Genomic DNA, 11,944 nt, shown 5'->3' with positions numbered 1-11,944 from the left:
AGTATGGCAAGTGGACTTCTGGGTAGAGAAAGAACTTGGAACTACAGGCTGCAGATCAGCGGGGAGGCCAGAAAGAAACTTAACTCACAGGAGGGGTGAATGCTGGTGCAAATTTTCTTTGCGGCAGAACTATGTTGTCATGCAATCTTTATCTTAGTTCCCCAGATGGGGAGATAGCGCTTTGCTATCTCTGTGTGCAGCTGTGACCGGGGTTTGTTTGGTCTTAGTGCAAGGGCTTACACAGCACCTACCTTTTTGGTTTGTGTCCAGGGTGGCTGTTTTCTGAAAATAGAAGCTGATACTGCCTCTGACTCAGTCCCTTTCACCTCATGTTCTTTCTGGTACACTCGTCCTAGCGTATCAACCCATCTCAGATTCCTTGCTACATGACAGATTTGCAACATTTGTGGTTATGTGTGAGTTGTTACTGAGAGATTTAAACTTTCTTTTATTAATCCCTAGAAGCTGATGTACTGTGAATCAGAGGAAATATATATATTTATGTTGCTTCCCTAATGATATACGAAGCCATGGGATCTCCTTTACTCTGAGTCTTTTGAGTGAGTTAACAGAGTTCATTAAAGCCACTCCCTTGGGTTCCATACCATCTCAGTTGGCAGGGAGAACTTCTGCTTCTGGATTAACCTTTGTAACTCCCCATGACTTGCTGACTCCTCTTAATTCTTCTGCAAGAGCTCTTTCCACCCCCTCTCTTGTAATATCATCGTCCTTTTAAAGTGACTGTTTCATGAGGGCTTCTGGGCACCCCATGTAACTGGAAATGGTCATGCTGCAAGTTCAGAGCACCTACAGAGACTCCCTCTGTGTTCTGGTCAGTGGGTCCCAGTCTCTAATTGGCACCTCTGGAGAGAAGCCCCGAGTAGGATACTGCTTCCCCCTCCCTTCCCTCCCCCCCCCAACCCACCTTTCCTACCCCTAAACCGAGAGATTTAAATGGTAATGGTCACTTTTTATCTCTTTTTGTATTTTCATTGACTGGCTAGGCTCTGAACATTTAATTTCCTATGACGCAAGCTCTCTTAGTTATATGTAACTAAGTCTGTCTATTTCTCCCTGACTTACTATCTCAATCAATATAGTATTGATTGGATAACAGCAAAAAATATTCTATTTTATGCCTCTAATTCTCTTCCCTCTCTGCCAAGAAAATCAGGGATTTGGGGGCAGGTGAGTATCTCGTCCATTCAGTGACTTTCTTCCCTTTCCTTTTTTCATTTAGCATTTTATTATGAAGATAATACGTGCCCATCATCAGTAACCAGTCTCAAACCATAAGAATTCCCCAATCTTATCTCCTGCTAACAGTGCAGTAAATATTCTTCCAGTTATTCCTATGTATTTACAAAAGTAGAAGAAAATGAAATGAAATAAGGCAAAATAAAATTCACACACAAAATACACTTCACATACACAAGTAGAATGCTTACTCAAACTATCTCGAGCAAAAAAGAGAATTTACTGGGGCACCTGGGTGGCTCAGTCGGTTGAGTGCCCGACTTTGGCTCAGGTCATGATCTCACAGTTCATGAGTTCGAGCCCCACGTCGGGCTCTGTGCAGACAGCTCGGAGCCTGGATCCTGCTTCGGATTCTGTGTCTCCTTCTTTCTCTGCCCCTCCCCAACTTGTGTTCTGTGTCTCTGTCTATCAAAAACAAATAAATGTAAAAAAAATAAAATAAAAAAAAAGAGAGAGAATTTACTGATTCATACGAGTGAGGGGAAGAAAGGCAGGGCTGGCCTCAGAAAGGGACATGTCCTGTCGTCAGGATTCCTTCTCTTTCCATTTCTCAGCACGGATGCTCTGTTTTGGCCTCATTCTTTCCTAGAGCAAAACAAACTTTTTATTCCAGTCAAAAGGGAAAGAAAGAGTTGCCCCTGAGGACACCTTCAGACTTATACCATCCCAGATTTGTCAGCCTGCTGGTTGGGTACCTGTAGCTCATCATTCTGCCTCTCCTAACTGCAGCTCTGTCATGTAAGCAAAGGTCCTTGGCCTCACTCTCCCGAGCCTCTCCTTGTGGCCCAGCCAGATCAGGCCACTCAGCATGGAAACTGGAAGTCCAGGAGAAAGGCAAACTTTCCCACTGCTCCCATGCAGGTCCCTGTAGGGGCCAAAGGCCCCTCCTGAGAGAGAAACACAACCACATTCTTGAAGGCCACCTGAGGGCATCATCATGGAGTTCATCTCTTCTCATCTGCACCTGGTCTCAGGTAGCCCGTGCTGGCCCTTCATTTTATTGGGCGCACCTTCAAGGGTGCAGGAATAGCTGCCCAAACTGTGAGTCTGTGATTGACTGTGTCTCTGAATAGTGAACAGTTCAGGAACTCTCCCACCCAGTTTTTGGGACCAAGACTGCTTTTCCTCCCAGGAACTCCCAGAGTTACATCTTATTATTTCAAAATGATGTTTTCGAGGCCATAACACACTGGGGCCCATGGATGGAGCTTTCTTCAAGTAAATATTCCTGGGCCCTACCCCCTGACACCGAATCAGTAGATCTGGGGTAAGGCCCAGGAATCTATGCTTTTTAAAAGCAACACACCTGATTTTATGATCAACAGACTTGGGCAGGACAAACATAAATCCTCCTACATAATTCTCTTATTTAACTGTACCTTTCCAAAGGGCAGAAGCTGAGTGGGTATGGCATAATGACTGGTCCAGGCCAGGTGTGCTCAACAAAAGGCGTGTCCAAGTCCTCCCTGCTTTTACCCAAGTCAGTTATTTTTATTCCCAAGAGACGTCTGAGATAAAATGTTTTTCCTAAGTAGGAGATCTAGGTTCTGTTGAACCTGAAGTGTATCCAATTTGGGGAGAAGCCTTCTTTAAGGATAAAACAAAGTCTGAATACAAAATCAAGTCTAGAGCCTTGGAAGAGGCTTCATAATTAAGCTTCATTACCTTCATGGCAGTTCTGCCTCTGAACAGCGTTCTCATTCTGCAGCAAATCAAAAGAGCTCCGTTGCTCATATTGTCTACACCTTCTATATATATTAGATGAACTGAATTTGTGGAAAAGAAAAGAAAAACGACTGCAAAAATAGACTGTTTTGGCCTAGATAAGTCTGAAGCCGAGTTTTTAACCATAGCATGGTGGCATACGTTTCGTTTTTTTGATGAGTTTACTTGTTATGCTCTGTATTCCCTGAAATTGAAGGGAGAGCAACATGGTTCCTTTATAACCCACATCCTGTTACCTTTCTGTCCAACCACATCCCTACTACTTCTCTCCTTGTTCGCTCCTCTTCAACCACACTGGTCTTCCCAGGCACACCTGGCACACTTTTGCCCTATAGCCTCTGATCCTGGGGCTCGTCTTCTTAGAATGGTGTTGCCTCCTTGTTACAGAGAAAAGGCAGGCAGCCTCAGAAAAGTTAAGTGCAGAGACGTTAAGTGATTAAAACCCATGGAAACATTCACAGCGTTTTTTCCACTGGTCTCATTCTTGACTCCTCTCTCTCTCTCATACTTCATCCAGTGAGTCAGGAAACCCTGTTGGCTTTTCTGCAAAATATGTTCTGAGTTCAACCCTTTCTTCTATCTCCACCATTACCCCTTGGGTGGGACCCCCACCATCTGTGGGAAGGGAGTGTGGGGGTGTGGCGCTCGCTGGGCGCCCAGCCGAGCCGTGCCACCACCGGGTCTGTCCTGAGAGCTTTGCCCCGCAGCACGGCGAGCCGCAGCTCTCTGCCGGAGCCCGGCACGCTTCTCTGTCCCCAGTTCCACTCCAGGGTGACAGATTCCACGCTCATGGGTGCAACAAGCTGCAGGAGCACCGGACCCCACCACCTCTTGTCTGCATTACCACCATAACCTTCCAACTTGTCTGCCTCCCTGCTTCTCAGCTCACCCCTTATAGGCTATCTCAACACAGCAACCAAAGTGATCCTTTAAAATATAAGTTAGATTATGTCACTCCTGTGCTCAAAACTCTGTAATGGCTCCCTACTTCCTATGGGTATAAACCAATGTCCTTACAAAGGCCTGTAAAGCTCTGTAGCTATGCTGTCCAACGAGGTGACCACTGGTGGCACCACTTGAGATGTAGTCAACTGGATTGAAATGTAAAACACACCATAGATTTTGAGGAATTAGTTTGAAAAAAAAAAAAAAGAATGTAAAGTTTAGTGGTTACCAAAGGCAGGGGCTGGTGGGGGGCGGTGGGTAGGGTATTGGGGGAATAGGTGGCAAAGGGGTCAAAAGGTATAAACTTGCAGTTGTAAGAGAAGTAAATCATGGGGCGCCTGGGTGGCGCAGTCGGTTAAGCGTCCGACTTCAGCCAGGTCACGATCTCGCACTCCGCGAGTTCGAGCCCCGCATCGGCTCTGGGCTGATGGCTCAGAGCCTGGAGCCTGTTTCCGATTCTGTGTCTCCCTCTCTCTCTGCCCCTCCCCCGTTCATGCTCTGTCTCTCTCTGTCCCCCCAAAAATAAATAAACGTTGAAAAAAAAATTAAAAAAAAAAAAAAAGAGAGAAGTAAATCATGGGGATATAATGTACAGAATGATGACAATAATTAATAATACTGTACTGTATATTTGAAAGTTGCTAAGAAAGTAGATCTTAAAATTCTCATCATGAGAAAAATTGTAACTATGTGGGGGCAGAGGTGGTTAACAAACAAACACAGCATGTATTTGCTTCCTATTGATGCTATAGCAAATGATCACAAATTTAGTGGCTTAAAATACATATCTGTTCTCTTACAGTTCTGGAGATCATAAATCCAGAATGGATCTTATTTGACTAAAATCAAGGTGTCGGGAAGCTGTGTCCCTTCTGGAAGCTCTAGAGGAGGATTCATTTTCTTGCGTTTTTCAGCTTTCACGGCTGCCTATATTCCTAGTTTGTGACTCCCTACTCCCTCTTTCAGAGCACATCATTCCAGTCTCTGCTTCCACCATCCTTGGCCATCTCTCTCACTTGGACTCCTCCTGGGTCCCTCTTACATGGATCTTTGTGATGACACCCACCCAACCACCTAATCCAGGATAATCTCACCATCTCAAGATCCTTAACTTAATCACACGTGCAAAGTCCCTGTTGCTATACAAGGCAAAATGAATAGGTTCTGGGGATAAGGACATGGACATCTTTAGGGATCACTGTTCAGTCCACCACACAGGACAGTATGACAGGTGCCAAAGTAGAGATACATACCAGATGCTATGTAAGCACAAATGACAGACCAGACAGGGTGTGGAGATGGAGTGGGACAGCTTTATGGAATAAGCTACTTTTCTGCTGAGGCTTACATCGTGGGAATGGACAATAGGTACCATGTATAAAGGAATATGCAAGGGATAGGAGGTATAAATGAGGACGACTTTTACGTCAGTTATCTGTTGCTGACAAATTACTTCAAAATTTAGCAGCTTACAACAATAAATGTCTGCGATCTCACATGGCTGCTGAGAATCATGAATCTGGAAGAGTCTTGACTGGATGGTCTTGCCTTATGGTCTCTCATGGAGTTGCTCTCAGACGTTGGCTGGGACCACTGTCATCTGAAGGGGCTGGACAAGCAGTACCCCGCTCACTCATATGACTGTCCACAGGAAGTTGCAGTTCCTCACCGCGTGGGCCTTTCCATAGAGTCATTTACATGACGTGGTTTCCTGAGGGCAAGTGATCTGAGAGAGAGAGTTAGTTCAAGATAGGAGCCTTAGTCACTTATAAACTCATCTCGGAAGTGATATAGCACCACCTGTGCCATTCTATTGGTCACTCAGAGAAACTCTGAGACAGTGGGGGAGAAGGCTTCATAAGGGCATGAACACCAGGAGGTGCAGATCACTGGGGAGCATCTTGGAGTGTGGCTACCACAATCTTCTTGAGGTCAGAAGAGTTTGCCATTGCTGGACTGTAGGGCATTCATGAGAGACTGGCAGGAATGGGGTTGGCACAGGAAAGGAGAGCCAGAGCATGGAGGGCTATATGCTTGGCCAAGGAGTTTGGAGATAATCCTTTCATTAATAGGGAGCTATTGCAGGGATTTAGTTAGAGAGGTCACATGACCAAATTGCTTTTTAGAATGTTCACTGTAAGGGTGGAATAGGGTAAAGCAGAGGGCAAAGAGATTGGGGAGAAAAAGTGGCTAGGAAGCTATGGAATAGTGTAGGAGAGAGAGGAGGAGGCAAAATGTAAGGCAGTGGCGATCAAGAGGTGCCACGGATGATGGGTTCAGGGTATTTTCAGAAGGTGAAATGGCTAGGGAGGCAGAGGATGAAGGAGGGAGGCCTCAGAGTGAGTCCTGATTTGCAGGAGGGACAGGTAAGAATCAATACATACAGAAGGATGGACATAGTTGACATGAGAGTCAAAAAGAGTTAAGATGACCTACGTGTGAATATATAGAGTCTGAGCTGCTTATGGGACATTGAGGTTCAGAGACCGCTGGGGAATAAAGCTAGTTTAGGCCATCTGTAGCAAGGCCTTTTAAGCATTTCTTAGTCTGTGCATACAGGCCAGAGGAGAGCTCTTTTCATTCTGTGTTGTTGTGTCCCACCCACCCTCAAATGAAAGTCATTTTCTAGATGCCATCTTCATAATATGTCATCATCCTTGTATGCCTGCTCTATACCGTACTCTGTACTGTGAGCCTTGCATTCATTCACTGCATTTCTTCTTTGCGCTAACCCAGTGAGATGTGTCACATCATTATTTCCTTTTTATAGATGAGGAAACTGAAGTAAGTACTACTGTTACCCCATTTCACAGATGAGGAAACAGGCTAGTGTTAATAACATTGCTCGAGGTTACATAGCATGTACATGATGGACACGGGTCTCAAATCCAGACCTTTTGACTGAGGCCCTGTGCCCTTAACGGGAAAGCCATCTACGGTGTGCTTTATGGAACTAGAGACACTTTCTGGCAAGGTTGGGGTGAAGTGAATGATGATTTATAACCTGACATGGGAAAGACAGCAAATAAATAAAGCAGGATCAAGGTCAGGAATCCAGATATGCAGTGGTGTGGAGAAAGGATCAAATGCCTTCTTCCTGTTAAGTATATGGGGCTTTGGCATATTGGCAATGCTTGCTAGCTCTTCCCTGGGACTCCCTTCCAGTTTTTTGTTATTTCCGAAAAAAAATGTGTGGAATTGTTTTCATTCACTTAAAAAGACCCAAATTGCTTATTTTCTTGTTATGGGAAAGTACAGCGTCCTGTGTTAGCCTGATGGCCTTTCAAGCCTAAGATTGATGCAAAGGGAGTTTTACCACAGCACATTTTTCATCAGAAAAGAGAATGTGGAGTGGGTGGGTGAAGGATGTCAGACAGATCATGTCTTTTTCTTGAAGAGGGTTCCCAAAACAGCAGATAAATTGGTCCGGAAATAGCTACCAGCCATCTCTTTATGTAAAACTCATGTTAAAAAAAAAAAAAAATAGGTTCCCATATCTAAGGTTATACTGTGGAACTTAAGAGGAGATAAAGGGAATGGCAGTCATGCCCTGTTTCATAAATGGCTCCTAGACTATTCGTTTCCTAGAGAAGATGGCCCTCTGGACCTCAGGCTTCCTGCAGATCAGAGTGTGAGAGCACAGGGTCCCACCAACAGACAAGAGAAACTTCATAGCTTCTCTGCACTCGTCTGGAATTTCCCGGAGAAAGCAAAAGACAAGGCTAAATATAGTCTTTCACCTTGAACTGCCATAAAGGTAATAAAAACAGTGTTATGATAGGTTGGTTTGCAACACTCCCACTTCACCTTCTGTGTGAGTTTCCAAGCAACAGAGCTTTACTGAAACCAGAGAAGTAGGGAAGGAAGTGATGAACCCAGAAAGTTCAGCCATGGAGGTGCCCAGGCAGTTTTGGATATCAGAGAACTGCCTGTCCCATCTCCCTAACCTAACCCTCTCTCTCCACTGCACTTCCCTCAGAACCTACCGAAACCCCCAGCACAAAGTAGCTGTTCAATCAGTACATCTGTCCTTGCCTCATTGTTCCCTGACCATGCATCACAGGTTTCTTTCCTGATTTACTGAGGAGCCATCCAATTTTAGAAGAAAAATAGGTTCCATCTTAATTTTCTTCAGTATTTGTTAGCGAGGTAAATAAAGCAGCTCAGTATTTTGGGGAATCTTAAGTCATTATTCAACTTTCGGGGCACAGCTCTCCTTGTGTATAGCCCATTGGCCTCTGCGAAATTTCTGGTCCTGGTTTTGGATTTCAAAACAGTAGTATTTAATTAAAATTAATTAAAAAAATTTTTTTTCATCTTTATTTTTGAGAAAGAGAGAGACAGAATGTGAGCAGGGGAGGGGCAGAGAGAGAGGGAGGCACAGAATCTGAAGCAGGCTCCAGGCTCTGGGCTGTCAGCGCAGAGCCCAACGCGGGGCTTCAACCCACGAAACGCGAGTTCATGATCTGAGCCAAAGTCGGACCCTCAACCCACTGAGCCACCCAGGCACCCCTTAATTAAAATTAATTTAATGAAAGCTCCCAACTGAATGTTCTTTCTCAACTAATCTTAACACATAATGCTTTTTACTTCTAACTTTTATTTTTCTATTGAAAGAAATGTCTGTTAGATCAAAGAAAATTACGAAACTTTTCCAGGCTGGGTTAACAATTAACATGGTGCTTAGTGCCTATCAATATACTTGTTTGTACTAACATCATAAAAATGCACAAGTTCACACGAACAAGCTCAGGAAAGCAAAAACCACATCAAGACTGCCTAACAGGGAAGTAATCCCCATTTCCAGAAGGCCCACAGTAATAGAGTCAAATGCCGAATATATGAAGATTTATGACATGTTTGCACATTGTTACCACACATTATATTGCTAAGTCAGTCAATTCAGGGCCAGAAGGAAGTCAGTCCATGGATACACTTAGCCTTGAGTTTGCAACTCTTCCATCTGCTACAATCACAGAAACCGCTCAGTGCGGGAAGGTCAGTGCCTACTGGACATTAGCAAATGCTGGCTATGTGTAAGACCCTAGTAACAGTTTTCTATGTGTACAACTTGTCCAAGTTTTCTATAATGGTCTTTGTAATCCTACGATTATGATTTTGCCTATTGAAGAAATCATTTGATGACATCACTGAAGTGGGCATTGTCTGACAGGTTTTGGAGAACGAAATAAAATTCCAAAAATATATTCCAGGATGGAATTTGATATGTTTGCTGTTCTCCTCCCTTTTCAGGGACACATCTAGCTGTCTCGAGGGAGAGGTGGCACCCAGGAACCACATGGGACTGGCACACTCAGGCTGGCACTCTGTACTTCTGAGGTCCAGATGGAACCAGACAAGCCCCAGCACCTAGCTCTGACTTCCATTTAACCCTTAGCTTTTCTTCTCCCCAATTTGTCCTCTTGTTAGTTCTTCCAGTTTAGAAACTCTATTTGAACTGATGTGCTTCCTTCTTCTTCCTACTTCCATATTCTCTGTGTTTTGTCCTCTCTTCTTTGCCTTAGTGCCTGCCTCAAACATGGGACTGAGTAACTGACCTCTCCCACTCAACCCAGGGTCATCCCCGTAATGTGCCCCTGGCAGCAATGCTGTTGCGTGTCCAGGAGACCTCAGCCAGCGCCTGGGTTTCTTTCAAGACTTTCCTTTCTTAGAGTAATTTTAGGTTCAGAGCAACATTTAGAGGAAGGTACAGAGATTTTCTGTCTCCCATACATGCAAAGCTTCTGCCATTATCAACATCCCCCACCAGAGTGGCATTCTTGCCACTTACAATGGATGAACCTGCACTGACACATCATAATCATTCAAAGTCTATCGTTTACATTAGGGCTCACTTTTTTTTATGAACATTTGACACACAATATTACATTAGTTTCAGGGGTACAGCATAGTGATTCAACTTCTTTATATGTTATGGTATGCTCATAACAAGTGTAGCTAACACCTGTTATGGTACAACCCTATTACAATACCACTGACTATATTCCCTATGATATACCTTTTATTCCCATGATGTACTCATTTCATAACTGGGAGCTTGTATCTCCCACTCTTTTTCACCCATTTGCCCATTCCCTCATGCCCTCTGGTAATCATCCATTTGGGTTCACTCTTGGCATTGTACATTCTATGGGTTTCCACAAATACATAATGACATGTATCATATAGACTGTTTTCATTGCCCTATAAATCCTCTGTGGTCCACCTTTTCATCCCTTTCTCCTAACTAACCCCTGGAAATAACCATATTCATAGTTTTGCTATTCTAGAATGTCACATAGTTGGAATCATGTAGTATATAGCCTTTCAGATTGGCTTCTTGTACTTAGTGGTATGCATTTAAGTTTCCTTTATGTCTTTGTATGGCTCAATGATTCGTTCTCTCTTAGCACTGAATAATACTGTATTGTCTGGATGGACCTCAGTTTATTTATCTATGTACCTACTGAAGGACATCTCGGTTGCTTCTAAGTTTTGGCAATTCTGAGAAAAGCAGCCATAAACATTCATGTGTAGGTTTTTATGTGGACATGCGTTCTCAATTCTTTTGGGTAAATGTCAAGGAGCCTGATTGCTGGATCATGTGGGAAGAGTATGTTTAGTTTTGTAGGAAACTGCCAAACTATGTTCCAAAGTGACTCTACATTTTGCTTTCCCACCAGCAATGTCTGAGAGTTCCTGTTCTATACACCCCACCAGCATTTAGTGTTGTCAGTGTTGTGGATTTTGTCCAATCTAGATAGGTATGTGTGGTAGGATCTCACTGTGCTTTTAATGTGCATTCCCCTGATGACATATGATGTGGAGCATCTTTTCATATGCTTTAAAAAAAAATACAGGGCTTTTATTGTATCTTTAAAATATCACAAATAGGCCTTAGGAATCATCTACTGGGGTGTCTGGGTGGCTCAGTCGGTTAAACGGTCAACTCTTGGTTTAGGCTCAGGTCATGATCTCTTGGTTCCTGAGTTCAAGCCCTATGTTGGGCTCTGTGCTGACAGTGCGGGGCCTGCTTGAGATTCTCTCTCTGCCCCTCCCCTGCTCACACTCTCCCTCTCAAAATAAATAAATAAACTAAAAAAAAAAAAAGGATCATCTACCATTTTGTTTCTGTTCCTGGACAACTTAGAAATTATTCATCAGCCTGCTGAACCATTCTTTTTTCAGAGACATAGATCCATCCCCAAATTTTCTGATATTCTTGTTTTCAACTGTTGTGGCTTGGTGAATCAAAGCAGCTGAATTTGATACAAGTTCAATGTCCTTTCCTTCTACAATTAACTCATCTTTTTGGGCACAAGACACTGAACAAGCAATGCCTGGTCTCATCCAATCCCTGCAGATGTATTCTTCAACCAGGAAATTTTGGACTTCAATAAGATACCTGTTCTCCTGAATAATGACATTGATGGAGGAAGTGAGCATACATAGACCTCATCTTATAACGAAAGCCAAATAGAACACCCTTGATCACGTTCTGTACATGGCTACAGAAAGTGTGAACAGTAGCCAGTTCCTTTCTATTTCCCCACCATTTGTCAACCTAGAACCTCTTCTTTTTCTTTCCAGGAAGACAGAGTTTTACATTGAAGTGCTTTGAAGTCCTTCTGCAGGGTTCTTCTGTGGCTTTTCACAATAACTGTGCATCCTTTCACAGTGATGTTGACATTTTCTGGAATGTCAGTAAACTGACTGCTGAGAATGATCTTCATTCTCACAGTAGATGAGGCAAAGAGCTCATATGCTTATTTGCCATCTCTATGTCTTTGGTGAGGTGTCTGTTAAGGTGTTTGGCCTGTTTGTAACTAGGTCTTTCATTTCCATATTGTCAGGTTTTAAGAGATCTTTGTATATTTTGGGTAATAGTCCTTTATCAGATGTGTTTTTTGCAAAGGCATACTCCTAGTCTCTGGGTTATCTTCTCATTTTCTTCACATTGCCTTTCACAGAGCAGAAGTTTTGGGGCACTTGGCTGGCTCAGTCAGTAAAGCACGTG

General features: G+C 43.5%; 1 pseudogene; it reads right to left on the bottom strand.

The window, feature by feature from the left end:
- Positions 1-11,080: 11,080 nt before the first annotated feature.
- LOC112872067 (large ribosomal subunit protein uL6 pseudogene) lies at positions 11,081-11,660 on the bottom strand (annotated as a pseudogene).
- Between the last annotated feature and the right edge of the window lie 284 nt (positions 11,661-11,944).

Source organism: Puma concolor, chromosome C1 (genome assembly GCF_028749965.1).
Source record: "Puma concolor isolate L17-30 chromosome C1, mPumCon1.1.hap2, whole genome shotgun sequence".
Classification (NCBI taxonomy): Eukaryota; Metazoa; Chordata; class Mammalia; order Carnivora; family Felidae; genus Puma; species Puma concolor.
The sequence above is the reverse complement of the archived record's forward strand: the minus strand, read 5'-3'. Positions and strand labels throughout refer to the sequence as shown.